General features: G+C 39.8%; 1 long non-coding RNA gene and 1 pseudogene across 1 annotated transcript in view; one reads left to right on the top strand and one right to left on the bottom strand.

Moving 5' to 3' along the window:
• The window catches only part of LOC114005689 (uncharacterized), a 241,624-nt gene that overhangs the window by 99,873 nt on the left and 115,734 nt on the right, over nt 1-26,017 (top strand). The window lies entirely within an intron of this gene.
• On the bottom strand, nt 17,069-17,583 carry LOC102489631 (Golgi apparatus membrane protein TVP23 homolog B pseudogene; annotated as a pseudogene).

Raw genomic sequence — 26,017 nt, 5'->3', positions numbered from 1 at the left:
AGAGGCGCAGGTTTCCATGTCAGTCCATGGACAGCAGTCATTTGAAAAACCTCAGTTCTTTAATTTGACTGCTATAGCTACACCAAGATGCCCAGGAAGTATGGTCAGTTTGACACAAATGTCAGTCTGGGGTAACTGGACAAACTTATTTTTCTGGGACAAAAACAAAATGTGACCATCCAAAAGTAAATGGAAAAATCTCTACAGTTTCTCAGGCAGGATTTTTAAAATTGCAAAGTAAGTCCAGTTCCATCTACAGGCTCCTGGCCAGCAAGGGACACTGAGGCTAGGGCACCACTGCCTCCAGCCCCAGCTCCAGCTCTCCTAGCCCTAGGACCCTCCCCTCTCAGAAATACTGGCTTCCACTCTCCAGCAGAGCCCCAGTTCCACCTAAAGGCCCTTGGTGACATCGCGTGCCACAACTTTTTCCTTTATTCTCCTTCGTACTCATTTTTCCCCCTCTTGTATTATCATCTTCTAATCCTCCACCCTCCCAGAGGGACTAGACAGGTCTAGAATCACAGTTCTGAAGTACCCTAGTATTATAAGGCTTCCTGGGATCCTCTCTTTTACTGAACCACCAGCAAAAAGGAGATACTACTCTTCAGACACCTGAATAGAATACTCCCTTTGGGACCACATTGTTAAACACAACAGAAGAGAGACTTTGGCACACATCAGTCCCCAGCAAAAGGGAAATACACTTGCTCCTAGTCGAAGAAACGTTCTCCTAAGAGGTATTCAAAAGTGGATACATTCTCCCAATGGCTAGAAGTAGAAGAGCCTCAGGTCTGAATAAACCAGGAAATATGTCTCCATCAAAAGAACACAGCAACTCCCCCTTCATCTCTCAAAAACAAACAAACAAACAACAACAACATAAAAACAGAGGAAATGTCTCCATCAAAAGAACACAGCAACTCCCCCTTCATCTCTCAAAAACAAACAAACAAACAACAACAACATAAAAACAGAGGAAATTACCAAAATGTCAAAGAAAGAATTTAGAACATTCATGGTGACTAAATTCTATGAGTTGGAACAGAAAAGACACAATGAACTACAGGAGATAGGAAGTCCTTCCACGATAGGAAAGAAGAAATGGACACTATAAGAAAGAATCAGATGGAACTATTAGAGATGAAGTCTGCAATATAGGAAATCAAAAACTCTCTCGAAAGTATTAAAAGTCGATTAGACCATGCTGAAGATTGAATCTCTGATGTAGAAGATAAAACCTTTGAGACCTAGAAAAAAAAACACCCAAAAAGTCGAGAAAATAACAAAAATCTCAAGGATAATATACGAGAAATACTAGATTCCATTAAATGTCCAAACATCCAAATAATAGGTATCTCAGAAAGTGAAGAAACTAATAAGGGCATGGAAAAATCTGTTCCACGAAATCCTGGCAGAAAACTTCTCAAGTCTTGAGAGGCACTCAGACATCCAGAGCAAAGAAATACAAAGGACTCCAAATAGAATCAACCCAAAGTGATCTTCCCCAAGGCACATCTTAGCCAGACTGGACAAGACCACAGATAAAGACAAGATACTAAAACTGGCAAGAGAGAAAAGACAAGTGACTTACAAAGGTCATCCCATCAGGCTAACACTGGACCTTTCAACAGAAACAATGCAAGCAAAGAAAGAATGGGAAGACATATTGAAAGTGTTAAGAGAGAAACCATTTCAACCAAGATGATTATATCCTGCAATCATCTGGGAAAAAAAAAAAAAAAAAAGATTAAAATCTTCTAAGACAAAACCTGAAAGAATTTGCCAACACCAGATCAGCTCTTCAGGAAACTCTGAAGAGACTCCTGTTCCAGGGAAACTAAATAATGAACGGCCAGAAATAAGAGAATAAAAGACAACCAAGACAGTGGCCACCTTAAACATCAGAACAAGTCCAAAAATATCGATAATAACATTGAATGTTAATGGATTAAATTCTCCAATCAAGAGACACAGACTGGCTGAATGGATTAAAAAATCCAAAAACCCTCTAATCTGTTGCCTACAGGAAACCCACCTAATGGCTAAAGACATATGAAAACTAAAAGTGAAGGGTTAAAAAAGGTTTCCAATGCAAAGGGGAAACAAAAAGAGCTGGAGTCATGATACTAATTTCTGGAGTCATGATACTAATTTCTGGCAAAACAGGCTTTAAAACAGAAAATTTGAAGAGACAAAGAAGGGCACTATATTGTAACAAAAGGGTTAATCAATCAAGAAGATATAACGCTTATAAATATGTATGCACCTAACACAGGAGCATCCAAATACGTGAAGGAAAGACTGTTAGATCTAAAAGGAGAGATACACTGCAACACACTAATTGTTGGAGACCTAAACAGTTCCTATTCCCTATAGACAGTTCATCTAGAGAAAAAATAGTTAAAGAGATAAAGGATCTAAATGAAACCATAAATCAAATGGACTTAACAGATACCTATAGAACTTTCTACCCAAAAACCATGAGATACACTTTTTTCTCACCCCCACATGGAACGTTTTGTTTGTTTGTTTGTTTGTTTGTTTGTTTTTGAGAGATTTTCACTGTAGGGCGCGTGCGCTCGCCAGACAGACAGAGAGAGACATAGAGACAGAAAGCGAGAAATCACCCCCCAGGGGGGATGGTCACGCCACAATCCCTTCTCCTCCATTCTCCTCTCAGGATCTTGGGCACGCACGCACACGCGCCCGGCGTGAGTTTTAAGCCACCGGGTCCGGGACACGAACCACGGTCGACTACGTGGGAGTCCAGCGACATAGCCATTACGCTAACTGCTGGTTCCCCACATGGAACGTTTTTGAAGACTGACCACATGATAGGCCACAAAGCTAGCCTCTACAGATTCAAAGGCATAGAAACTATATCCAGGATCTTCTTCAACCATGATGGAATTAGACTTGATTTTAACTTCAAGAAAAATCCTCAAACATAATCAAATATATGGAAACTAAATAACCTACTCCTGAATGACTTCACAATTACTAAAGAAATAAAGACTGAAATTAAAAGATTCATGAAAGCCGATGACATGAGGACATGAGTTTCCATAATCTTTGGAATACTGCAAAAGCAGTCAAAAGAGGGAGGTTGACAGGCCTCTGTCCAGCAGAGGATACTGAGGCAGGGGCACCACTGCCGCCTCCACCCCCCTCACATCCAGACTCTCCAGCCCAAGACCCCAGCCCCTAGGTAGGTAGCTAGATTTTCTTTTCTGCCTTTTTTTTTACTTTGCACTTCTTCATTCTCTTGTTAATACCCTCTTCTGCCTCCTCCCACAGACAGTCCTTTCCCCTGCAGCAGGCTCCAGTTCCAGCTACAGGCCTCCGGCAAAATCGCGCATTGTGCTAATGCTTGGCGAACAACTTTTTCTTTATTTCTCTGTTGTCTTTTATTTTGTCTCATATTATCCTCTCCTCTTCATCTTCGACCCTACCAGAAGGACTAGACAGGTTTAGAATCAGATATCTGAAATTCCCTAGTAATGTAAGTTTCTCTGGGATCCTCCCTTGTACTGATCCACCTGTGAAAAAGGAGATACTGCTTTTCAGACACCTCAGTAGAGTACCCCTCTGGAGACCACACTGGTAAAAACAGCAGAAGAGAGACTTCAGCAAACATCAATTCCCAGCAAAAGGGAAACATACTTACTCCTAGTCAGAGAAATGTTCCCGTAAGAGGTATTCAAAAGTGAATACATCTTCCAAAGGCTAGAAGTAGAGGCAGAGCCTCAGGTCTGAATAAACAAAGAAACATGTTTCCACCAAAGGAAAAAGGTAACTCCCCTCCATCTCTTGTAAAAATGGAGGACATTACTAAAATGTCAGACAAAGAATTAGAACATTCATGGTGACCAAATTCTATGAGTTATAACAGAAAAGAGACAACGAACTACAGGAGATTAGGAAGCCCTTCCATGATATGAAAGAAGAAATGCACACTATGAAGAAGAATCAGGTGGAACTATTAGAGATGAAGTTTGTAATACAGGAAATCAAAAACTCTTTTGAAAGTATTAAAAGTCAATTAGACCATGCTGAAGATGGAATCTCTGATGTAGAGGATAAAACCTCTGACCTAGAAAAAAACACCCAAAAAATAGAGAAAATGACAACACCAAAAAAAACACGAGGATAATGTACAAGAAATACTAGATTCCATTAGATGCCCAAACATCAGAATAATTGGCATCCCAGAAGGTGAAGAAACTAATAATGACATGGAAAATCTATTCCATGAAATCCTGGAAGAAAATTTCCCAAGTCTAGAGAGGCACTCAAACATAAAGACCCAAGAAATACAAAGAACCCCAAATAAAATCAACCCCAGAAGATCTTCCCCAAAGCACATCTTAGCAGGCTGTCTAAGACCACAGATTAAGACATGATACTGAAACTGGCAAGAGAAAACGACAAGTGACTTGCAAAGGCCATCCCATCAGGCTAACACCGGACCTCTCAACAGAAACAATGCAAGCAAGGAAAGAATGGGAAGACATATTGAAAGTATTAAGAGAGAAACTATTTCAACCAAGACTATTATGTCCTGCAAGATTATCCTTCATATGGGAAAAAAAGATTAAAATCTTCTCACACGAACAAAATCTGAAAGAATTTGCCAACACCAGACCAGCTCTTCAAGAAACTCTGAAGTTCTGTTCCAAGAAAACTAAACAATTAACAGCCAGAAACAAAGAAATAACAGGCAACTAAGACAATGGCCAACTTAAACGTCAGTACAGATCCTGTAACATGGATAATAACATTGAATGTTAATGGATTACATTCTCCAGTCAAGAGATACAGACTGGCTGAATGGAAAAAAACAAAACAAAGCAAAACAAAACAAAACAAAAACAAAAATAAAAACAAAAAACAAAAAACAAAACAAAAAAAACCCAGAAACTATCTGTTGCCTTCAGGAAACCCACCTTATGGACAAAGACATACATAGACTGAAGTGAAAGGTTGGAAAAATATTTTCGACACAAATGGAAACCAAAAAAGGGCTGAAGTTGCTATACTAATTTCTGACAAAATAGGCTTTAAAACAAAAACTGATCGAAGAGACAAAGAAGGGCTCTATATCATAGTAAAAGGCTGTATAGACCAAGAAGATATAACGCTTATAAATATCTATGCACCTAACACAAGAGCACCCAAATATGTGAAGGAAAGACTGTTAGATCTAAAAGGGGAGATAGACTGCAACACACTAATTGTTCAAGACCTCAACACCATATTATGCACTCTGGACAGATCATCTAGAGAAAAAATAGGTAAAGAGATAAAGGATCTAAATGATACCATAAATCAAATGGACTTAACAGACATCTATAGAACTTTCCATTCAAAAACCAAGAGATACACTTTTTTTCTCACTCTGACATGGAACCTTTTCAAAGATTGACCACATCGTAGGACACAAAGCAAGCCTCTACAGATTCAGAGACATAGAAACTATATCCAGCATCTTCTCTGACCTTGATGGAATTAAATTGAGTTTATTTTCAAGAGAAATCCTCAAAAATACTAAAATACGAGGAAACTAAATACCCTACTCTTGAATGACTCCACTACTACCGAAGAAATAAAGACTGAAATAAAGATTCATAAAAGCCGATGACAATTAGGACACGACTTTCCATAATCTTTGGTACACTGCTAAAGCAGTCATAAGAAGGAAGTTCATAGCAATTAGGGCACATAAGAAGAAGACGGAAAAAAGGCTAATGGATCACCTAATATCTTGCCTTAGAGAATTGGGAAAACAACAGCAAAAAGATCCAAAATATTCCAGGAGAAAGGAAATAATAAAGATACGAGTAGAAATAAATGAAATAGAAAAAAATGAACTATACAGAAAATAAATGAAAGTAAAACCTGGTTCTTTGAAAAGATAAACAAAATTGATACACCACTAGTGAGACTTATTAAGAAGAAAAAAGGAACCAGGTGAATCAAATCTGCAATGAAGCAGGCAAAATAACAACAGACAAAGTAGAAATACAAAACATCATTAGAGGATACTGTGAACAACTATAGGCCAAGAAACAGGACAATCTGGATGAGGTGGACAAATTCCTGGACACGTATGAGTGAGCCAGGAGGATATAGAAAGTCCAAATAGGCCCATAACAAGCCAGGATATTGAATCAGTTATAAATAACCTTCCAACAAAGAAAAGCCCTAGCCCTGATCAATTCACCTCTGAATTCTACAAAACGTTCAACGAAGAGTTAACCCCTATTCTGCTCAAGTTATTTCTAAAGATCCAAAAGGGTGACTCTCTCCCTTATTCATTCTATGAATCTATCACCCGTAACCTTAAAACAGATAAGACAGGACAAGGAAGGAAAATTATAGACCAAGATCTCTGATGAATATAGATGCAAAGATTCTCAACAAGATATTAGCAAATCATATCCAACAACTTATAAAAAAGATCATACACCATGATAAGGTAGGCTTTATTCCAGGACTTCAAGGTTGGTTCAACATATGCAAAACCAGTAATACATCATATCAACAGAAATCAAGATAAAAACCATGTCATATCAATTGATGCAGAAAAAGCATTTGAAAAAGTTATAACATCCCTTCATGATCAAGACTCTCAGCAAAATTGACATAGAAGGGCCATTTCTCAACAAAATAAAAGCTATCCAAGAAAAATGCAGAGTGAGCATCATCCTGAATGGAGAAAAGCTGAAAGTATTTCCACTAAAAATGGGTACAAGACAAGGATGCCCACTTTCTCCACTCCTTTTCAATATAGTACTGGAAGTCCTAGCCAACGCAATCAGAAAAGAGGAAAAAATAAAAGGCATTCAAATAGGAAAAGAAGAGGTGAAACTCTCTCTATTTGCAGATGACAGTATACATAGAAGACCCAATGATCTCCATGGAAAAATTACTGGAAGTAATACAGGAATACAGTAAAGTTGCAGGATATAAAATCAACATACAGAAATCTATAGCATTTCTATATACAAATAACAGGCAGACTGAGATAGAACTGAAAAAATTTATTCCATTCATGGTAGCCATAAAAACTATAAGGTACCTAGGAATAAATCTAACCAAAGAAGTTAAAGAGCTGCACAGGGAAAACTATGAGAAGCTTAAAAAAGAAATTGACAATGACACAAAAAAGTGGAAGGACATCCCATGTTCCTGGATTGGAAGAATTAATATAATCAAAGTGGCAAGTCTACCCAAATTAATCTACATACTTTACACAATCCCAATCAAAGTGTCTGAGATATTCTTCACAGATCTATAAAAGACAATCATAACATTTGTCTGGAATCACAAAAGACCCAGTATTGCCAAAGCAATTCTGCCCAAGAAGAGTGGAGTGGGCAGCATCTCACTCCCATATCCAAAAATATACTACAAAGCTATGGTAATCAAAACAGCATGGTACTGGCACAGAAACAGTCATGTGGACCAATGGAACAGAATAGAATCTCCAGAAATAAATTCTCAAACATACAGTCAACTGATACTTGACAAGGGGTACCAGTCAATCCAGTGGGAAAAAGAAAATCTCTTCAGTAAATGGTGATGGAAAAACTGGATTTCTACCTGCAGAAAGATGAATCTGAACCCCCACCTCTTATCTCTGACAAAAATTAAGTCACGGTTAATCAAATATCTAAATCTAAGACCTAACACTATATAACTGCTCCTGGAAAACACTGTGGAAACTCTGGGAGACGTTGGGGCAAGGAAAGACTTCTTAAATAAGACCCCCAAAGCACAGTCAATAATCTCCAAAATAGGCAAGTGGGATTACATCAGCCTTAGAAGTTTCTTTATGGCAAAAGACACAGTAATTAGTGTGAATCAACAGCCCTGAGAATGGGAAAATATTTTTGTAAACTATGCGTCAGATAAGGGACTGATATCCAGAATACACAAGGAACTCTGAGCAGCTGTCCCAAAGAAAGATGATCAACCCTATTAAAAGATGGGAGAATGAGTTGAGAAAACCACTCTCTAAGGATGACATACAAATAGCCAAAAGGCATTTGAAAAAAATACTCAACATCTATCACTGTAAAAGAAATGCAGATCCAAACAACAATGAGATACCACCTAACCCCAGTCAGAAAGACTAAGATTAAAAAAAAAAAAAATGAGAAGTGCTGGTGGGGATGTTGTGAAAGGGGTGCTTTCTTACACTGTTGGTGGGAGTGTAAATTGGTCCATTCACTGCAGAGAACAATTTGGAGATTCCTCAAAAATCTACATATAAAACTACCATATGATCCAGCAATCCCACTCCTTGGTATCTACCCAAAGGATAGAAGAATTCTTAATCAGAAAAGTGCTTGCACATCGATACTAAGTGTGGCATTATTCACAATTGCTGAGACATGGAACCAACCCGAATGCCCATGAACAGATGATTGGATTGAAAAACTGTGGCTCATATACTCAACCAAAAAAAAAAAAAAAAAAAAAAAACACGCGGTTTAGAAAACAAAAAAAAAAAAAAAAAAAAGACCCTGGCTTTTGACAGAAAGTGGATGAATATGGAAGGTTTGTGGCTGAGTGAAGCAAGCCAGGCTATGAAGGAGAGACATTGTATGTTTCCACTTAATATATAGTGACGTCCACACTCTATGACCAAAACTGAGTGACTAAAGGATATAGAAACACAATAATTGGTTGTGAATACCAGTCACAGGGTGGGAAGAGGGTGAGTGAAGGAGTAGAGTCTGAGGAAGGACATTAAGGAGAAAAATAGAGAGGCATAGCATTAATAGGACAAAGAAATGAGGTATTATTTATTGAGGATAACTTTATAGCCTTATCAACTGGACTGGGGAGAAGTCCACGTTGGACTATTCACTTTACAAGCTAAATAATGTGATTGAATGTATAAAAGAACTTGAAGTAAAATAAAAAATATATAACAAAAATTGCAAATTAAGAATTATGTCCAACAAATTTTACCTTTCTCTTTATAAAATGAAGAAAATAGATTTGGATGAGAATACATATAATTATGAATATCTAATATCTTGGTTTTTAGAGAAGCAAAGACTCTAAGATTTTATCATTATTTAAATTGTGCTGATGGAACCCAGCAACATAGATTGAAATGGCTGATGATGTTTTACCGATGGTTAAAAATGTGTAGATTAGTATAGATTCTGATTTCTTTAGTATCATGGGGAGGTAGTCAATGTATTTCTAGTTTGTTATTACAGATAGTCCACTACTTACATCAGCTATGTTCCAATAAACCCATTGTAAGTTGAAAATATTGTAAAGTTGTGGGCCAGCACGTGGCTTGGCGGTTAAGGTCCTGAATCCCACATGTCTGGCTGCATGGTTCAAATCCTGGATCTGACAACTTGACAATCACAGCAGGTATGTGAGCATGCATGCCCGAAAGTCCTGAGAGGAGGATGGAGGAGAGGGAGTTGCCGTGGGATCCTCCCCTGGCGGGTGATTTCTCATTTTCCCTCTCTCTCTATGGCAAGTGCACATGCTCTATAGTAAAGAATTAAAGGAAAATAATGTTAAGTCAAAATGTATCTAATGGGGACCAGCAGTTAGCATAATGGCTATGTCGCTGGACTCCCACGTAGTCGGCCGCGGTTCGAGTCTCGGACCCGGTGGCTTAAACTCATGCTGGGTGTGTGTGCGTGCGTGCCCAAGATCCCTAGAGGAGAATGGAGGAGAAGGGATTGTGGCGTGGCCATCCCTCCAGGGAGTGATTTCTCGCTTTCTGTCTCTCTGTCTCTCTCTGTCTGGTGAGCGCACGCGCCCTATAGCAAAAACCTCTCCAAAAAAAAAAAAAAAAAAAAAAAAAGAAAAGAAAAACCATGTGTCTAACGTATGTAACCTACAGATCACCGTACTTAGCCTAACATACAGCACATGTGCTCAGAGCACTCGCATGTAGCCTACAGCTGGGAAACATCACACACAAAATCTATGTTCTTATTTCTTCTTTTTACATTTATTTTTGTTTTCTTATTTTTCTTTATTGAGCTCCTAGAGGGTGTGCCACTTGCCTGAGAGAGAAAGAGAAAGAGAGAGGAAGGAGAGCAGAAGGTTTCTCCTGGGGAAGCTGGCCACACTGCACCCCTTTCCCCCATTTCCACGTCCCATCAGGGTTTGGGCGTGCACACACGTGCCAGGCATATCTGTCAAGTTGCGGGGCCAGGGTTTGAACTGCAGTTGGCCAGAGGGGACCTGCCTCTGGATGCATGTCTTAACTACTGCGCTACGACGCTGGACTACAGAGCCAGTTTTCTGAGAAAGTACTGACTGCATGCCGTAGTGTATTGACGGCTGCAGTGAAGGTAAGAGCCGGAACACTATCTTTTTTTTTTTTTTTTTGCAGAGATTTTTGCTATAGGGCGCGTGCGCTCGCCAGACAGACAGAGAGAGACATAGAGACAGAAAGCAAGAAATCACCCCTCCGGGGGGGATGGCCACGCCACAATCCCTTCTCCATTCTCCTCTCGGGATCTTGGGCACGCACACACACACGCCCGGCGTGAGTTTAAGCCACTGGGTCCGGGACTCGAACCGCAGTCGACTACGTGGGAGTCCAGCGACATAGCCATTACGCTAACTGCTGGTTCCAGAACACTATCTTTATTGTAAGCCAAATTGTCAGATTTTTTTCTTTCTTTTTTTTTTTCTTTTTTTGAGAGGTTTTTGCTATAGGGTGCGTGTGCTCGCCAGACAGAGAGACACAGAGAGACAGAAAGCGAGAAATCACCACACCCCCCTGCCCCGGAGGGATGGCCACACCGCAACCCCTTCTCCATTCTCCTCTCAGGATCTTGGGCATGCACGCACACACACCCAGCGTAAGTTTAAGCCACCAGGTCCGGGACGAGAACTGTGGTCGACTACATGGGAGTCCAGCGACATAGCCATTACACTAACTGCTGGTCCCAAATTGTCAGTTTTTAAAAACAAAATACAAATGGTAGCTCGCACTATCTAAAGGTCCTAAAAGTGGGAGCAAAGCATTGTACGTCAGAGGCCATTTGTACACAGAGGCAGTTTGATTTCGTATTCCCAGTCCATTTAAGGGTGTGTTGGCTGAAGAATACAACTTTATTGCCCTGCTCCGTATTGGCTGAGTATAACCCACAAGGCTATCTCTCCTCAAATTTTTTATGACACATGGGTCACATGCCCCCAAACTTCTCTGAGATGTTATTTTACCCACATCCCTCCCCACCCAGTCATAGACAGGGCTGAGGGCTGCTCTCATCTCCCCTGTCCTTCCCACCCTAGGAAGGACATTGTGTCGCCATCGTGTATAGCAGGAATTCATACCCCAGAGTTTACAGGAAGGTCTTTAGTATTTTGGGGGAAACATACAATTTAGAAAATGTTTTATAAAATATTTGTATAATATCCTTTTGAATTTAGAAAACTTTTTTGTTGTTGTTAAGTATACAGCTTTGCATTGGAAAGCTTGGCTTTTATGCATACATCGCGTAAGAAAGGAAGTTATATCCATAATTCATACTTTTTTGAACTGTACTCCCCGAAGTTTATTATAGAGGTTAAATAGATATAATAACAATATAAGAAATATTATATATTACTTATAACATACAGAATTAGTGTAGGGGCTAAATAACATTTACTCCTTATGAAACCGTCCTATGCTTGTATGCCCATATCTACATATTCAGATAAAAACTCGTACTCTTTTAAAACATTTACATATTGACCTACCTGTTTTTTTTTAACAATATATTACATATTTTGTTTTCGATCAGTTCATATGGCTGTTAGATATCCACAATTAAACTAAAAGCTGATTAAAATACTCTGGTTTCCAGCTCTGTACTTGGGTGAGATCAGATATTTTTCCATATACTCCCAGCAAAGCAACACCTTTTACCAGATGGGATATAAAAACATCGTTGTTTCCTGTTAAGCCAGATACCAGATCTGCGAAACCTGTCAAATCATGCCACTCTTCTCACCAGCTTTGTTTGTTTGTTCTACAAAACAACTACTTTTTATATAAATATGTTATTTGGCTTCATAAGAAATGGTTTTCATCTGCTGAGCTGACTCTTGTCATCTTAAATTTCTCAGTCTGCTGGCCAGGGACCCCAGTGTGACCAGTTCCAGGTGAGGGCTAGCAATCGAGACCCATCCATTCTGGAGGCATAGGCCGAAGCCACACCAAAAGGAGTGTCCAAATTTACAGGCACAGGAACCAGCGACCAACTCATAAAAAAGAACAAATGGAAACAAGTCTCCCCTCAAGTATGACTTTTTTATTTGTTTCATTTTAAAATGATCTTCATTATTATTATTATTTTAAGAGATTTTCCTATAGGGCACATGCGCTTACCAGAGACAGAGGCGAGAAATCACCCCCAGGAAGGGTGGTCACACTGCAATCCCTTCTCCTCTCGGGATTTTGGGCTTGCACACACACCTGGCGTGAGTTTTAAGCTGCCAACTCCAGGACTCGAACAACGGTTGACTACGTGAGAGTCTAGCAATGTAAACATTTTGCCATCTGCTGGTTCCTATCTTCATTGTTTTTAAAACCAATTACCAATGAGAAGCTTTCAGGTGTGAAACAGAACTAAGTTACACATGTGTAGAATTAGAAAAAAACTGGTACTTACGGTTTTCTTTTTCCAGCGATAGAAACTAGAGAGCTTAAAGGATCTCAGAGTCAATCCTTTCAGTCATATTTTGTTTAATTTTGGAAACTGAGTTAAAGAAAGATTAAATGACAACAGGTCAGGGACAGAGCTCAGGCACCATCCACTCCCCTGCTATGATTCTCATGCACAATTCCACCACCTCAGACCCCTCTTTCCTCTATGTGGGACGAGAAAGGGGTTCCAGTGAGAAGACAGGGGAAGTTGGTCTGCTCTTTCTTTCAGTTTTTCTTCCCACAAAGAACATAAAAGAGAAAGAGGTATACTGAAAAAAAAAAAATTGGTCAGTTAAACGAGCAGCCCAGTCAAGTTGAGCATATGGTGACATAGGGACATGCCCTCCTCAAAATAAACCCTTCGAAATTTGTTTCTGTTTCTCAGCGGGAGAGTCACCACCCAGCGGCTGCCGGCACAGCCTTGGAATCTGAGTAAGATGGAAAGATGCATTTCCTTCGCGTGGTCCAGGTGTGGAGGGGCTGCCTACAAGAACAAACCCCACACGGTCCTACGTGGTACACATGCTCTCTCTCTCTTTTAAAAATTTTGCCAGAGGGCACATGCACTTGCCAGAAAGAGAGAAAAAGAGAGAGAAAGTGAGAAAGCACCCCCAATGGGAGATGGTCGCACTGCAGTCCCTTCTCCATTTCTGCAACCTGTCAGGATTTGGGGCACTCACACACACAAACCTGGTATGTTTCTCAGGCTGGATCCAGGACTTGAACCGTATGGTTGACCATGTGGGATCTAGTCACCTCACCTACTAGGCCATGAGGTGGCCTCACATGCTCACTCTTTATCGCAGTTCTCGATTAGAATAGAAAATGAAGATACTAATGCTTGCGTTCATGCAGTGTTAACACTGGACCTTCATAGATTAAAATGAGGGAGTTAAACTTCTTGTTCTCAAAGCATTAAGATAGTGACAGATAAATTATGTTACACGTTTACTCATGTGGCGCTAATCCTTATTTTTCAGTTTATGCACTTATTCTTAAATATTCAAAAAAGATATTAAAACTAGAAAGTCAAAGCTCTCAGTTATGGGTGAGAGTAAATGCTTTGGAATATGAATAAAAATGCCTCAGTTATAGTTCCAATTATCATTTTGTTTCTGCTACATTAATTTAGATTTAAATTGCTATAAAGGAATGTCACCTGCTTTTTCAAAGTGATGTTTTGGGATTCAGAAAAATGCTAATAAGATCGTGAAAAATATTTGAATAGCCAATCTTCATTTCAGTCCAGTGAATACTTCAAAGTTATTTTATCTAATTACACAGTATACTTGTAAGTACATATTTCTTTGGACATTTTCTCATTTTGTCAAAAATCCCCAAACATTCTCAGAAAAAGGTTACACGAGCCAACATTCTGAGTAGTTTCTGCACATCTAGTGAGCACCCACACCAGGAGCACTCTGAAGGTGCTTCGTATTCAGCTGTTCCCGAGCCTAAGCGGTGTGTCCCATGGTACGCATTCATGCGACTCGTCTTTATTGGAGCTTACCCTCTGGCGTTGTGCTCAGAGCTGAGATCACCATGGTGAAGGAATCAGATTTAGGCCTACTTTCACAGAGAGCCCTGACGGGCAGGGGGAATATACCGTGGGGTGAGCAGTCAGGGGCGGTCTGCTCAGCGACCTGAAGGGTGAGAGAGTTACCCACTCAAAGAGGAGAGGAAAACGTGAAGAGAGGCATGTGATGGGAGAGAGACACAGTCAGATGAGGTGTGTATGAGCAGGCTGTCGGGTAATCCCAAGTGAGACGGTGTGGGCCCGAGCAAGTCCGGTGATCGCAGGGATGGAGAGAATGAGCCGGCAGAGAGGACTGCCCTTGCACTGATGGAATGACACTTGAGGAGTGAGAAGGCAGGAGTCGGGAATACCATGCAGGGTGCACCTGGACAACGATAGTGTCATTCTCTGACACTAAAAACCTCATGACACCCACAGGAAAGCCAGTGGAGGGTTAGGTGTATGAGTCAGGAGCTTAGGATATATTTCAGCAGGTCTAGAGGTACAGATTTGACAGCCAGTGGCATTTAGATGGTGTGACAGACACATTTCCCTGGTCCGTGCATTGCACCACTCGTGTTCTTCCACCCTGTTCCCACTCCAGGAAGTTGACCACTGTGGGTTAATCAACAGATTTCTCTGCCCTCGGCCTTCAGATTAGGGTGTGCCAGTAGAGATCCCTGTTGAGAACTGCAAATATCCTGAGAGTCCACCCTCTTATAAACAGATGAGTTAGCTCACCACTGTACCGTGGAGGCGACAGAAGATCTGGGGCCCCCGTTCAGGGACAAAAGGCCACACCACAGCACAGCAGAAGGCAGGGTATCAGCATTTTCTTGGGTCTGTTTCCCAAGCCTTGATGTCCACAGTGTGCTGTGAAGAAGGCCAAGGAACACCTGAGCAGAAGAACCCTGAGTTTAGGGCACCCAGATTTTGTGATAGACAATAAGCATGTTTGCCCTGGGCCCTGGGGGGAGATACTGTCCTAATCAGACTGTTTGCCACTCTCAGCCTTGAAAAGGTGGAAACAAAGGCAGCATTGCTTATGGTGTTCAGAGAGAGATCTGTGGAGGAAGGAGAGAGCGGCCAAATGTATTTATTTCCCTCTCTTGGAGGTTGCCTTGGTCTGGCTCTGTCTGCAGTGGAAGGCCACTGCTGCTCTCATGGTGACTCTTGACACAATCTTCCCTAAGTCTGAGTCATCTCTCTTTGTTCTTGGCCAGTGCACTGGTCCAGGGATGGCAATCCTTCCTCCTGCACCCTAGGCCTGAGCTACTGCACTCTATGTCCTGTCCATTCCTTCGTAAATAACTTCTTTTTAAATAACTTCTTCATGGTTTAACCTGGGTCAGCCGTCTCTTTCCTGTTGGGATCCTGAATGATAACAAAGGAGCGACAGAAGTGGATGAGAAAGAAATTGAAGCCAGTGAAGAGTGAGGAGGAAAGGGAGCAGAAGGACCCTGAGAAACGGACATTATGCACCTGCAGAACTATGAGCCCATAAAGGAGACAGCAGCGACCGCAAAACATGGCTTCAGATTTTGTGGTGTACCTTCCTCTTGACAATTTTGACCTTGAGGCTGTTCTAGGGCTTTGCGCCATGAAGTGTGGGTGCCACCAGAGGACAATCAGCCGGCCAGGGTCCGAGACCTCTGGACTGAATTGATGCCCATCCCGTAGGATGTAGGCTCAGCGATCTGATGTTTTTTTTTTTTTGCTTTGTAAACAGTGGAATTTTATACAAATATAAAGTTATGCACCCTCAAAGCTGTCAACCCAATAGATACTTATTCAATTGAACAAAACATCCTTAAAAATTTTTTTTAACAATTTACAAATACATTCACAACATAATCTGCTACTAAAAGACTCCAACAAAGTCTGGGTTCAACAGTTTATAGATTGGGTTAGTTTACAGTTACATATATTGCTTTTCTTTAAGAAGTATAATTAATACAAATGTATGATTTACAATATTCCCATTATAGCAAGAAAAAGAAAATACACTCACAAAATGTGTTAGGCATTCACTATGCCAAGTATTTAAATGATTATTCTCATTATGACATAAGAATAATACTCCTGTAGTGGAAAAAGATTTTATTAGTCCAACAATCACTGAGAAGCTTCCAAGAAGTTCCAAAGTCAAGTCTGGCTATCCTTTCCATAAAATAACTAGAAGAGCAGCAATCTCTGGGTATCCCATAAACATAGACTATTAGGATTCCATTTTTATTAATTGGGCCTTGAGCAAATTACTTGTTACGAAGAAAAATGAACAAAATTTCAGAAACTAGAAATACCACTGGCCCAAATGTGGTTTTCCACGTGCTTGCTTATGTATAAGAAATTTCACCATGAAGTACATATTTTAAAATAACAATTATTTCCAACACATAAGGTCAAAGTGTTCACTCTTACCATAGAAGCAAAACTTACTTCTGAAGATAATCTATAAGAAATAATATATAAGCACTTAGAGCTTTAAGATGAACTAAGAACATCCTCCTACGTTCTATGGCTAAAAATGCAAAGGTCTCTAGAACGCGTGTAAGTGAATACACACACTTTGATTAATGTGGGCTATACTGGTCTCACATGAGCATGTGCGGACATGTGTACACCATGAAACAGATTGTGAGCATGTTTCTAGTGACACCATACTCTCTAGTCCCACCTGCTAGAAAGAAAACAAAAACTTAATGACTTTCCCTCTTTATAAATAGTTTTTAAGTGGAAAAACAACCCGACACTCCTCTTTGCAACATGGATTAAGCTCTAAAAGATTCAGTCAAGAATCCCATAGATTGTTTCCCAATGTGACAAAAATACATAAGTTTTCTATTTAGGAATTCTGATCATCGCCGGTATTTTGTCTTAAAGACTGCTTTCCAAGATACGAGGTAGCCCATACTGGTTAAGTTCCTCCTGCTGCCCACTTCACACCTGATGTAACCATATAGGTTGGCACCTTGTAGTGCAACTCCCATGATAACCACCGCCAGCCACTTTACTCTGAAGGAGAAGAGAGCACTAAAGGCAAAAACCACCCACAGCACTGGCCAGGCAATAAGTCGTAACCAAAAGATTCTTGATTCAGCCTTTGAAAGAGTTTTATTCTCTTGAGGGGATGTCTTCCTGGGTTCAAACACCCAATGGCTCTTTCCATCTTCATCAATATGATTCCACCAATGTAGGCCAACCATTAGTCGACCTGTGATGTTCTTCACTGCCCAAAAGTCACATGACAATAACAAGATAATCGTCGCCATACAGGCAATAAAGCTGCTGCTGAGCAATTCTCAAGGAAGATAGACTATGATTGCACTGACTCGAAAGAATAAATGGAAAAATGATGCCACTGGATGTCTCATTTGGGATTTTTTTTTGGTCTATTAGTTATCTCTTCTTCGGCATCAAACAGCAAAACATCTTCAGTGTCATCATTACTGTTCAGCTACAACATGGTGGCCCTGCACCAGCCCCCCTCAGCGATCTGATTTTGCTAATCGCACTGCAAAACCTGTTTCCAGAAATGCTGGAAATGCCAACCTACTTATTTTCAGTGAGAAATATTACTGTCATTCAGGTAGAGCAGATACATCAGCACAATCCAATTTGTAGGCATGTTTCTGGGTCACCAAACATTGCTTTTTACTTTGAGGTTGATTGTTAAACAAGATATCCCCTAAGCCAGGCTCCCATGAGCTGGTCATTCCTCTCTACTTCTCCGCGTCTCATTTAAACATGATGTCTCTCCACCATCCCTCCTCTGACTGCAGGAAGATACTTTACTGAGATTGATTCAACTGTTGCTGTATTCTTACTTACTGTACTGTGCAATAGAAAAAGTTTGCCCCAGGGAATATTCTTGTATATCGCTCTCGTGTCTATTTACTGTGGATTCTACCATTCATCGTGTCACTCCCCTCTCCCCGCAGCCCAGGAGTTTGCCTCCTCCTTCTGTTCTTGGTCTGGGGTGCATCGCCTAGTAACATGGGGAGGCAGGATGTGAGTCCCTCATACACAGAGCTTAGCATGGCTAAGGAGGGACAACCTATGTGACAGAGTGAAGAGGCATAAGAAGTTCTTTGAAAAATATTTGACATGGGTGAATGGTCGGCAGATGTCTGTTTTCTTGTTATTAATGAAATGATTAGAAGACATGATATCATTTCACTGTTGAGATACTAACTAGAAGCTAGCAATTATTTTCTGCCTCTTTTTATAGCATTTATCTTAGTTGTGAGTGAAGAATATTAAGGTCAAAAGTAGACATTTTCATTTTTCAAGAGGTATGTATGTGTGTGGTGCTGTCTTCTTTCAAAACAGGGAATGAGCCAGATTCGTGGAATGAGTGAATTGCTAATTTTCAGTGAAGACTGTCTTCTGGAATCTCCAGACTATGCTGTGAGTGAGCCCAAGCAGCCTCCTGGAAGTCTCCAGAGTACATGTACACATGTAGGTATTTGCTGTGTACTAAATGTGTCTCCTCTAGTCTTCCCAAGCTGAGATCCTGGCCCCTAGTGCAATGGCATTAGGAGGTAGGCCTTTGGGAAATGATCAGGTCATGTTGGTGGGGCCCTCATTAGTGGAATTAGTGCCCCTAAAAAAGATCTCTCTCTCTCTCTATTCTTTTTTTTTTTGGGGGGAGGTTTTTTGCTATAGGGAGCGTGTGCTCGCCAGACAGACAGACAGAGACATAGAGACAGAAAGCGAGAAATCACCCCCCCGGGGGGATGGCCACGCCACAATCCCTTCTCCTCCATTCTCCTCTTGGGGTCTTGGGCATGCATGCACCTCTCTTATTTCTTTTTTTTTTTGGGGGGAGGTTTTTTGCTATAGGGAGCGTGTGCTCGCCAGACAGACAGACAGAGACATAGAGACAGAAAGCGAGAAATCACCCCCCCGGGGGGATGGCCACGCCACAATCCCTTCTCCTCCATTCTCCTCTTGGGGTCTTGGGCATGCATGCACATGCACCTGGTGTGAGTTTAAACCACCATGTCCAGGACTTGAACCATGGTCGGCTACATGGGAGTTCAGCGACATAGCCATTACGCTAGCTGCTGGTCCCCCTCTCTCTATTCTTTAACATGTGAGGGGACAACTAGAAAATGGCTGTCTGAAAACCAGGAATCAGGCTCTCACCAGATGCTAAACTGCCAATGGCTTGGTCTTAGACTTCCCAGGCTCCAGAACCATGATAGATAAATTTTTGTTCTTTAAACCCCCTGGGCAGTGGTACTCTGCAAAAGCAGCTGGAAATGAGTGAGATAAGATTTTGGCCAACAGCCTCAGGTGCATATCCTGAGAGCCAGTACCAGTCTCCACACGTATGTGACGTATGTGACGTATGTGACGGAGGGAACCTTCAGGTAATGCAGGCCCCGGCTATTGAGTTACACCACCCTTCAGGTCTACTCAGCTGAGACCCTGGATACTTTTTCCCTGAATTTCCAACAATTTATTACAATAAAAACCTGAACTTAACTAGAATATGCAAATTGGGAATATGAATTTGAATTCCGACACTACAAATAGCAATTGAGTGGGGCCTGCTTGCGACATCTTTTTTCTTTTCTTTTTTTCCTTTATGGCTACAGAAAATCTGCAATAAACAAAGCAATTAATTCTCAAAATAAAAATTCCACATAGCTAGCTATACAGTCTGGTTCCACAGTGTGTATACAGGTCTATTTTCTTGTAAGTCTGCAGAGTAAAGATTGATTTTTTTCTTTAATTATTATTATTTATACTTTTAAGTGCTGTACATCATTTAGATTGTAAAGAGACTTCACCCAGCATGACTGTCCCACCAGCATGACTTCACCTCAGTCGAACCCTGTTAAAACACTATACACATCACCATTGACAGGTAATAAACCATATCTGTGTCTTAAAAATGTCTTATGTCTATTTTTTCCCCCAAATTTCCCTTCCTACACTCTTCACCTCTCCTACTCTCCTTTCACTTTGGCCCTAGTGTCCATAACAATTTTTAATGCATATATGTCCTTTATACTTTCAGTCTCTACCATGGAGTGCAGACAGTCTATGTATGTTAAGTGGAGACATACAATGTCTCTTTTTCATAGCTTGACTTACTTCACTCAGCAACAAATATTCCATATTCATCCACTTTCTATCACATTCCATGGACTTGTTTTTTATGGTTGAATAGTATTCCATGGAGTATATGTGTCACAATTTTTTAGTCCATTCATCTATTTGTGAACATTTGGGTTGGTCCCATGTCTTAGTGATTGTGAATAATGCTGCAATAAATATAGTTGTGCAAACACTTTTCCGACTGAGCATTCTCCTATCCTTTGGGTAGATACCCAGGAGTAGAATTGCTGGATCATATATTAGTTCTATTTGAAGGTCTTTGATAAACCTCTATATTGTTCTCCACAGTGGCTGGACTAATTTACATTCCCACCAACAATGTAGTAGTGTTCCCCTTTCACCACATCCCCTCCAGCACTTACCGTTTTTATTTATTTATTTATTTATTTTTGTCTGCTTGTTTTTTAATCTTCACCATTCTGACTGGGATTAAGTGGTATCTCCTTGTGGTTTTGATCTGCATCTCCCTTATGATGGGGGATGTTGAACATTTTCTTATATGCTTTTCGATTTTTCATATGTCTTCCTTAGGGAGTTGTTTATTCAGTTCATTTTCCTATCTTTTAACTGGATTAATCATTTTCTTCTGGGTAAGCCACTTGAGTTCTCTGTGCATTCTGGTTATCAGTCCCTTATCTGAGACAAAGTTACCAAAAATTATCTCCCATTCCAAGGGTCGTCAATTCACATTAATTACAGTGTCCTTTGCTATACAGAAACTTCTTAGTCTGATATAGTCCCACTTGTCTATTTTGGGAATTATCGACTGTACTTTGGCAGTCTGATTTAAGAAGTCTTTGCCTACTCCAATGTCTCCCAGAATCTCCCTTGTGTTTTCCACAGTAGTTTTATAGTTTGTGGTCTTAGGTTTAGATCTTTGATCCACTTTGAGTTGATTTTTGTTAATGGCGACAGTGGTTCAGATTCATCTTTCTGCAGGTGGATACCCAGTTTTCCAACACCACTTGCTAAAGAGGTCTTCCTTTTCCCACTGGATTGACTGGTACCCTTTATCAAAGATGAGTTGGCTGTATATTTTTGGGTTTATTTCTGGGGTCTCTACTCTGTTCCATTGATCCTCATGTTTATTTTTGTGTCAGTACCATGCTATTTTGATTATTACAGCTTTGCAATATATTTTGAAGTTAGGGATTGAGATGCTACCCACTCCACTTTTCTTGTACAAGATGGCTTTGGCAATATGGGATCTCTTATGATTCCAGTCAAATTCTATGATTGTCTTTTCTAGATCTGTGAAGAATGTCTCTTGTAATTTTATAGGAATTGCATTAAATATGTAGGTTAATTTGGGTAGGATTGCCGTTTGGATTATATTAATTCTGCCAATTCAGGAACATGGAATATCCTACTTTTTTGTATCCTTTTTGATTTCCTTTTTAAGGTTTTCATTGTTTTCCTTGTAGAAGTCTTTTACTTCCTTTGTTAGTTTTATTCCTTGTTTACTTTTATTCCTAAGTATCCTATACTTTTTGTGGCTGTGGTAAATGGGATTGCTTTCTTGAGTTCTGTCTCTGTCTGTTTCTTGTTTGTATATAGAAATGTTATAGACTTTTATACTGTAAGTTAATTTTGCATCCTGCCACTTTATGCATTTATTACTTAGAGGAGTTTTTTTCGTGGATACTATTGAGTCTTCTACATATATAATCATGTCATCTGCAAACAGAGATCATTTCAGCTCTTCTTTCCTTGTTGGAATGCCTTTTATTTCCTTCTCTTGTCTGATCTCATTTACTAGGACTTCCAGTACTATATTGAATAGGAATGGAACAGCCTTGTCTTGTACCAGATTTTAGTGGAAAAGCTTTTAACTTTCCCCCATTCATAATATCAGCTGTAGATTTTTCATATATGGCTTTTATTGTGCTGAGAAATGATTCTTCTATGGCAATTTTTCTGAGTCTTAATCATAAAGGAAGGTTGTATTTTGTCAAATGCTCTTTTCTACATCACTTGAGAAGATCATATGGTTTTTATCTTTCTTTCTGTTAATTTGGTATATTACACTTACGGTTTTGCATATGTTGAACCACCCTTGCATCCCTGGAATAAAGCCTACTTGGGCATGACGAATAACCTTTTTTATATGCTTTTGAATATGGTTAGCAAGTATCTTGTTGAGAATTTTTTCATCTATATTCATCAGAGATATGTCTGTAGATTTTTTTTTCTGTATCCTTATCCATTTTGGGAATGAGGGTAATGGAAGCATCATAGAATGAATTTGTAAGGGTTCTTTCCTTTTGGATCTCTAGAAACAGTGTGAGTGAATGTGGTTACCTCTTATTTAAAAGTTTTGTAAAATTCAGCAGTGAAGCCTTCGGGACCTGGAATTTTCCTTGTTGGGAGGTTACTTATTACTGATTCAATCTCATTGCTTGTTATAGGTCTATTCAGGCTTTTTATGTCCTCCTGAGTCTATCTTGGTAGATTATATGTGTCCAGGAATTTGTCCATCTCACCCAGGTTTTCTTCTTTTTGGCATACAGTTGCTCATAGTATCCTCTAATGATGTTTCATATTTCTATTATGTCTGTTGTAATGTTGCCTGATTCATTGCAAATTCGATGTATCTGATTCCTTTCTCTCTTCTTCTTAATTAGTCTGGCTAATGGTGTGTCAATCTTGTTTCATCTTTTCAAAGAACCAGCTTTTGATTTCATTTATTTTCTGTACAGTTTGCTTATTTTTTATTTCATTTATTTCTGATAGATTTTTTTTTGAGAGGTTTTTGCTATAGGGCTCATGCGCTCATCAGAAAGACATAGAGACAGAGAGACAGAAAGTGAGAAATCCCCCCCTAGGGAGATGGCCACGCCACAATCCCTTCTCCTCCGTTCTCCTCTCGGGATCTTGGGCACGCATGCACATGTGCCCAGCGTGAGTTTAATTCACCTGGCCCGGGATTCAAACCATCGACTACATGGAAGTTCAGCAACATAGCCATTATGCCAACTACTGGTCCTGCTGCTCGAATCTTTATTATTTCTTTTCTCCTGGCATTTTTTTGTGTTTGTTGTTACTGTTTTCCCAATTCCCTGAGGCATGATGTTAGGTTGTCCTTTTGTCACCTTTCCATCTTTTTCTTGTGCACACTAATTGCTATGAACTTCCCTCTTATGACTCTTTTTGCAGTGTCCCATATGTTATGAAAACTTGTGTATTCATTATCATTATTTTCCATGAATCTTTTAATTTCAGTCTTAATTCCTTCTGTAGTCATGAAGTCATTCAGAAATAGGTTATTTTTAGTTTCCATGTATTTGTGTATTTTCGAGGATTTTTCCTGAGTTTAATACCAAGTTTAATTCCATCATGGGTGGTTGGAGATGCTGGATATAGTTTCTATGCCTTTGATTTTTTTTTTTTTGAGAGGTTTTTGCTATAGGGTGTGTGCACTCACCAGAAAGGCAGAGAGGGAGAGACAGAAAGCAAGAAATCACCCCCACAGGGGGGATGGCCATGCTGCAATCACTTCTCCATTCTCCTCTTAGGAGCTTGGGCACACACGTACCCATGCCCAGTGTGAATTTAAGCCACTTGGTCTAGGATTCGAACCATGGTCGACTACATGAGAGTCCAGCAACATAGCCATTACACTGACTGCTGGTCCCTGGATTTTAAAGGCTGGTTTTGTGCCTTGTCATCTGGTCAGTCTTCAAGCAAGAACCATGTGGGGCTGATAAAAGTGTATATTGTGTGGTTTTGGGGTGGAAATTTCTATAAATGTCTATCAAGTCCATCTGATTTATGGTATCATTTAGGTCCTGAATCTCTTGGCTTATTTTTTGGCTCATTGACCTGCCTAAAGAAGATAATGGGGTGTTGAGATGTCCAACACGTATTGTGTTACAGTCTTATCTCTTTTAGATCTAGCAGTCTTTCCTTTCCATATGTGGGTGCTCCTGAGTTGGGTGCATAAATATTTATAAGTGTCTTAAATCTTCTTGGTGAATTAGTTCTTTTACTACTATATAATGTCTTTCTTTGTCTCTTCTTTCAGTTTTTGTCTTAAAACCCATTTTATCTGAAATCAGTATAGTGACTCCCACTCTTTTTTGGTTTCCACTTGGATGGAATACCTTTTCACTGTTAGTCTACATATGTCTTTGTCCATGAGATGGGTTTCTTGTAGGCAGCAGATGGGGGGTTTCTGATTTTTTAATCCATTCATCCAGTCTGTGTGTGTCACTTTACCAGAGAATTTAATCCATGAATATTTGATGTTATTATCAATATTCCCAGACTTGTCCCTACCTTTAAGTTGTCTATATTCTTGATTCTTTTGTTCTCTAATTGCTGTCTCTGTCTTTAGTTTTCTTGGTATAGTACTCCTCTCAGAATTTCTTGAAGAGCTGGTCTGGAATTGGTTTTGCTTATATCTGAGAACGTTTTAATCTTCTTTTCCCATATGAAGGATAATCTTGCCAGACATAGTATTCTTGGTTGAAATTGTTTTTCATTTAACACTTTGAATATATTTCCCCATGCTTTCCTTGCTTGCATTGTATCTGATGAGAGTTCCAGTGTTAGCCTGATGGGATAGCCTTTGTAAGTGATTTGATGTTTCTCTCTTGCCAATCTTAGTATCTTGTCTTTGTGGCTTTGGTCAATCTGGCTATTATGTGCCATGGAGAGGATCTTATTGGATTGATTCTACTTGAGGTTCTTTGTATTTCTTGGCTCTGGATGTTTGAGTGCCTCTCTAGGCTTGGAAAGCTTTCTTCCAGTATTTCATGAAATAGGTTATCAATGCCCTTATTAGTTTCTCCACCTTCTGGGATACCAGTTATTCGGATGTTTGGGTCTTTCATGGTATCTAGTATTTCTCATATAGTATCCTCAGTTTTCCTAGCTGTTTTCTCCATATTTTTGATAATTTTTTTTTCTAGATGATTGGTTTTGTCTTCTACTCCCAAGATTTGATCTTCTGCATGGTCTAACTTGCTTTTAATACTTTCTAATGAGGTTTTGATTTCCTGTATTACAGTCTTCATATCAACAGTTCCATTTGATTCTTTTTTTTACGGCATCCAATTCTTTCATATTGTAGAAGGACTATCTCATCTCTTGGAGCTCAACATCTCTTTTCTCTTGCATCTCGTAGAGTTCTGTTGCCGTAAATATTCTAAATTATTTTTCTGACATTCGGATAATATTCTCTAAATTTTCTCTATTTGGAGATGAGTAACATTGTTCCCTTGCTGGAGATGTATTACTTGATTCTCTCATCCTTGAGGCTCTTCTCTGATTTTGAATCATTTGGTAATGTATTCACTTTTTGCTGATTGGCTGTAGAAGGATTCTGTGACTCTGACTTCATGTATTTCCCTTACTGTGAAGTAGTTTGGTGCTATTTTCTCCCTTCTACTGTGTCCTCCAGTGTAAGATTCACAGGGTAAGTTTTGCAATAGGATTTATGAAGAGGAATTTCATTCTTTTTGCAACAACTACAGTGAGGTGCAAATAATTCTCTAAAACTCACAATGTTCAGATGTTTAGCTACTATGCACCTAGTCTGCTCTAGACAGTAGGTAAGGGCTGAGCAGTAAAACAGAAAGTAAAGAAAAAGAAAAAAAAAGTAGGAAATAGAAATAGAAAGAAAAAGCAAGGGAAAAGGAAGGAAAGAATTAGAATGAAAAGAGGAGGAAAAA

Source organism: Tupaia chinensis, unplaced genomic scaffold (genome assembly GCF_000334495.1).
Source record: "Tupaia chinensis unplaced genomic scaffold, TupChi_1.0 Scaffold144269_1, whole genome shotgun sequence".
NCBI classification, from domain to species: domain Eukaryota; kingdom Metazoa; phylum Chordata; class Mammalia; order Scandentia; family Tupaiidae; genus Tupaia; species Tupaia belangeri.
The sequence above is the reverse complement of the archived record's forward strand: the minus strand, read 5'-3'. Positions and strand labels throughout refer to the sequence as shown.